Here is a 6000-nt window from a genome sequence, read left to right on the forward strand (position 1 = left end):
GTTTCTCCTGTCTCCAATAAATGTTTCACATATACCAGTATTCAGGCAGTAAACGTCCCTGCCCACCTCAACAATACAGGCATCCCATGCGGTTTTCTCCATTTTAATTTCAGCTATAGAAGTCTGGCGGGGGGGGGGGGGGGATCTGCAATGAAATGGGACCAGAAGCACTTCCTGGTCATATTCGGATTTTCTTGAAATCACTTTGGTCTGTCAGGAGCACACAAAGCAGGAAAAGCAGAGTATACAGCGCCTAAAAACCCGCTTTCTATCAACCCTGCTCAGTGAATAAGAGAGACTTGTTCCCCCCCACTGTCCACACTCCCCCCACCACGTGTGTGTGTGTGTGTGTGTGTGTGTGGAGGAGGAGCAGGAGGAGGAGGAGGAGGAGGAGGCTTTCCTGCAGAAACAAGGGTCGAAGCTGGGGAAGTGGAGGCTAGCAGAGTGAGGCAACTCCAGCCCTCTCTCTCCATACAGGACCCCTGTTCCTGGGCTAGCTATTCACAATATGTCATGCGCACTAAGGAGTGCACAGATGGGAAGGCGAGGGGCTGGCCAGTAGTGGGCGTCTTCAGTAGTGACGTTTCGCAGTAGTGTTACTGCGATTTGCTGAAAAGCAAACAATACAGGGAGCAGAAGGAGAAGGGGCGGCCAGCACCAGCCCCCCCTATCCTAGGTGCATCTAGCTGGGGACTTTGGAGTGGGAGGGTGGGAGGCCACATGGCACATAGGAAGCCTCGTAAAGCAGCTTCCACAATCTCCTCCCCTCCCCACCCCCAGGACCATCCCCTTTTCACCTTCTCCATGCTCTCTTTCCAAGTGCGGAGAAGAAGCTGGCGTGGAAAGACTCGCTCTGGCAATGAGGGGGTGGGGCGGGGAGTGTGGTTTCTGGGAACCATGTTCATAGCCCTGGCTCTGACCTCAGTTCCCAGAAACCAAAAATTCCTATGGCCCTCTAGAGAGTGTCTAGTGGTCATAGGATTGTTCCCTTAGTGGGCTCAGAGTGTGAATCCCAACAGTTCTCAAGAAAATTGGGTCAGGGGATTCTCATCTGCCGCTCATGTGCTAGAATCTCTTCTTGATCATCCCAGAATGCAGGATACGGAATAATGGGCTCAAGTGACAGGAATCCAGATTCCGGCTGAACATCAGGAAAAAATTCCTGACTGTCAGAGCAATACGACAATGGAGCTCATTCCCTAGGGAGGCGGTGGGCTCTCCCACACTGGAGGCATTCCAGATGGGGCTGGACAGCCACCTGTCAGGGATGCTCTGACTTGGATTCCTGCACTGAGCAGGGGGCTGGACTAGATGGCCTTGTAGGCCCCGATTCTATAATGATTCTATAATCACCCTTTACAGCCATTGTTCCCGTTTCCCACACCAGGAGCACCATGAACACAATGGATTGACTCTTGCCTTCAGTTCCTGCCTGGGCACATCGCACTGGGGCTTCTGCTTGGCCACTGCTGGAAACAGAATGTGAGACTGGCTGGAACGTTGTTTTGATACAGCAGGAAAGCTCTTCATTTGTTCTTTTGTAAGGCAAGATTTCAGGGTGACCCTGTAGCGGAAGGAAAACCAGGCTCTAACACATCCCGCCCCTCTCCTCATTAGATTCTGTTTGTGGGAAGTCCAGGACTGTGTCTCCATGACAACAGAAGGAGCAGCGAATGGAGGAGTACCGGATTTTTAAAAAGGAGTCAGCTGTGCTGCACATCGGTCCATGCACGGCTCCACGAGGGAGTGCTCCGCAGCAGTAAGAATCACTTCACAGAACATACTTCCTGGTGGGGGTTGGAGTGAACGTCAACTGACTGGCAGGGGTTGCTCCACCAGTAAGTAGGGATGTATGGAACCCCTACCTTTCGTTCTGGGGGGGGGGGTTCTGCAGGGGGGAGGCAATCTGTTCCCCCCCCCCAGAATCCTCCAGAGTGGCTCTGTGTCCACTGGATTCCGCAGAGCCGCACTCCAGCTCCATACCGCAGCTGATACGGCAATGGCGGCCACCATTATTGTTTCACTTGGAGAAAGACAGCCGCAAATGGCGTATTGGATACCACTTGTGGCTGTAAAGCCCTGAGTTTTACCTAACTGCAGCTGCTTACAGCTCTATTTACATAAAACTCAGGGCTTTATGGCTGCAAGTGGCGTCCACTATGCCATTTGCGGCTGTCTTTTTCCAAGTGAAACGGTAATGGCAGCCGCCATTGCCGTATTGCTGAGGATCCAGAGCAGGAGTGCCGGTCCACGGGGGATCCTCGGGAAGCGGAGGTGAGTGGTGCCATTCCGCTGCGGATTCCGGAGGCCAGATTCCAGAGAATCCGGCCCCATTTCAGTCCGTGGCGGAATTCTCCACCATCCCTACCAGTAAGAGAAGGTTTCCCCCTCTCTGCTTTTCTCCTTTCCCCTGAGGGTCCAGATGCACCTGCATTTCAGGAGCAAGCCTCATTGACCACAGTGGGAGTTACTTCTGAGTAGAAACACATATGTTTGTGCTGGGACAAAGGGATGGGAAACCAGCCCCCTTTCTAACGGCAGGATCTCTATAAGGAAGGTGTGAAGTAGTTACTTCCTAAGATATGGAGAATCGCAGGTTTGGTGAAGCGCTTTACAGGCTTTAAACTTCAATTTATGGAGATCTCTGTAAATTCTGATATGGGCATTCAGAGGGCAAGGTTCACTGAGTACAATTGGAGTTACTTCCAAGTAGACACACATATGCTTGTATTAGGAAAGGCGGGGGGAGAACACAGGCATGGGAAACCAGCCCCCTTTCTAACCAAACCCATATTGCGCAGGATCTCTATAAGGAAGGTATGAAGTAGTTACTCGCTAAGACAATGAATCAAACAACTGAGAATCGGAGACTTGAGATCGCGCTTTAGAGCATTTAGGGAATGTCCTTTAAACTGTGCCATTTCAATTGAGGGGGTGGTTTGTGCAGGGACAGGAAACACCCCTTGACCAGGGTCATGGTGAAAGGCACACCCCTGGGAAAGATTAGCATACTCAAGGTCAATGTGGGGACTGGGGCACACAGCAACTATATTGCGGAGAACCTGACTTAAGGAAAAGAATCGGACTTTAAGCAGTCTCAGGAAATCCGTTTTTTCCCTGATAAGCTCCAGGGTGGCTGCTGGATGGCTGCAACATCATGTATCCTGAACGACCTCAACACACAGCCAGCTCACGGGAGATCACTGGTGGAGACACCCCCCAGGTTGAAGATTCCTTGGGCTACACGTTCCATATCCAGCCCTCTTTGGATCTATGACTGATGACACAATGGAAGATGTATCTTGGGGTGTTGCCCTTGGCTTTTCTCACATTAAGTGCAAGGGGAAGATAAACTGACCTTTTTAAAGTTTCTGAGCCTTCAGGCTTTGAAGCTGATCTGTTTGGATTTCTGGAGCAAGCGGAGAGGAGAGAAATGCAAGAAAAGAGAGGCAGAAAGAAAGGCACTGAGAGCAGCGGAGAAGCCAGCCATGCCTCCCCTCTTTGCTAAAAACCTTGAGAAGAATCATGTTGTTGTGAACTGCCCAGAGAGCTTCAGCTGTTGGGCAGTATAGAAATGTTAAGAAATAAATACAATTCTAAAAATGGTGCAACAGTCCCTCACAGAACACCCTCTGCCCTATGCACAAAGCTGTCATGGAGCGTGCGATATCAAAGCTCATAACTCAGGCAGGCTGGGAGCAAGAGGGAGAGGCCAAGCCAATGGACAGGAACAACTCCTCTATGGGGGAAGGTTGAAACGTTTGGGATTCTTTAGAGGGGAGGCATGACAGAGGGGTACAAAAGGGTGCCTGGTGTGGAGAAAGTGGATAGCAAGACATTTCTCTCCCTCTCTCAAAATACTAGAACCCAACGGGGTCACCCCATGAAGCTGATTGGTGGGAAATTCAGGACAGATAAGAGGAAGGGCTTCCTCACACAGCGCATAGATAAACCATGGAATTCACTACCACAGGATGTAGCAATGGCCACCAATTTGGAGGGCTTTAAAAGGGGCTTGGACAAGTTCCCGGAGGATCTATCACTGGTCACTACTCATAATGGCTCCAGCAGGCGTCTCATGACCAGTTGCTGGGAAACATGAGTGGAAGGGTGTTCTCATCCTCATGTCCTGCTGGGGGCTTCCCAAAGGCACCTGGTTGGCCACTACGGAAACAAAGTGCTGGGCTAGGGAGGTTTTTGGTCTGATGCAGCACAGCTCTTCTTCTTACACCCTTTTGTTGCAGAACCCAGAGTCAGAGAGACCACGGAGTGAAGGAAAAAGAGATTCTTTATTTAACGCGCGGGCTTAAGGCTGGAATCGTTTCCAAAGAGCCAGAAGCCCCGATTTACATTAGCACATTGGTTTTATAGACATTGTGACACATATGAAACGGCTCCTCCTCCCCCTCCCGCGTGGGGTTGCAGTCCTCAACATTTCTCCTCCTAGCACCATTGTTTATAATACAAGAACTGGGTTATAGGGTAGCCATGATAAGGAGAGAACAGAAGAGAACAGCAGAGAACAAGATATACAACTGTATGACCTTTGACAAGATAAGGAATTCCTGTGTCTCGTCAGCTTACAACAATATATTCAAGGGAGAAAGAGCTCAGCAAGAACATGAAGCATGAGACTGCAAGAGGCTACTTAGTCTGACCCCCGATATGGCTGCTACACTTTAAAGAGGAATGCAGCATGGGGTGGAGGAAGAAGGAAGTGCTGGCTTACCAGTTGGGAAAGACGTGAAACGCCAACATTTTGGCTGTGGAATGGCAATATGTGTGCCTGTGCCGGAATGTGTATATATGTGTATTGCCCCTGCAGTAGGCCTCCTAATTTAGGCCTGCTGCAGGGGCAATACAGTTAGGGATGGCAGAGAATTCTGCTGCGGACCCAAATGAGGATGGATTCTTTGGAATCTGGCCTCAGAATCTGCAGCGGAACAGCTCACTTACCTCCGCCTCCTGAGGATTTCTGATGGAACGGCACCCCAGCTCCGTATTGCCACTCCAGAGGATTCCGGGGGGGAGGAATGGATTGCCTCCCCCCTGGGCGGATTCCCCCATGGACCGGAAGGTAGGGAATCCGCCCATCCCTAAATACAATTGGCGCAGCGGGCAGGGTGCCAAGAGAACTGATATGTTCAGATTCAGAGGGAAGGAGGATGCAGTTGTCGGCATGCAAAGCTGACTCCTGGGCTGGCTGCAGGAGGGGCTGTGGGGTCCGGCCACAGAGCACCTGGCGGTCCTGCGTGGCCCAGGGGCATGGCCAGAGGTAGAGGAGGGCTGCACGCCAGTGGCTCTGGTAACTGTGTTGGAATCTCTGCAGCTGGGAAAGTGGCCTGCGAAGGAGGCGCGGGGCGCAGGAACTCTGGCGTGGCTGTTGCTGAAGGCTGTCGGGCAGAAGGAGCTGGAGTGGAAGGAGAAAGCAGAACAGCTTTCCTCAGAGCTGGGGAAAGAACAAGATCTGAGGCTGTTAACTAGAGAAACGCTGCAAGACAGCCTGGCCTCCAATGAGGCGTGGGAGCGTGAAGCCGAGGAGCGAGCAGTTAGGCTGATGCGCCGCACTCAGAAGAGGTGCCCAAAGCGGGCTGGCGTTTGCAGGACCATCGCTTCACCTGACTGGGATCCAGAGAGATGGGATCCCTGGGAAGTGGCACTGAAAACAAAGGCCCAGGTGCTGAAGACGAGGAACTGGGGCAGAGGGAGGCACCCAGGGCAAAATATGTTTGGAAGATAGTGTGTGTGTGAAGAAGGGCCAGTGAAAGAAGACTGTCATCGGTACTTGCATGCACCTTGCATGCACCGATGACAGGGAAGTGTGTGAGACACGATTGCATGAGCCTCTGGGTTTGGATGAGAATGGCCTCTGTTCAAAGAGCAGGCACATGCCTGGCATGAAGGTCCCAACTGCACTCATTCTCTCACTCCAGAGGAGTCTCACTGCCTGCCTGAGCATCCTCTGTATCCAGGCATAACTTGCTCCCGAGTTGCTAGACA

Source organism: Heloderma suspectum, chromosome 6, assembly GCF_057233095.1.
Source record: "Heloderma suspectum isolate Gila_16-S chromosome 6, 16-S_ref, whole genome shotgun sequence".
Classification (NCBI taxonomy): domain Eukaryota; kingdom Metazoa; phylum Chordata; class Lepidosauria; order Squamata; family Helodermatidae; genus Heloderma; species Heloderma suspectum.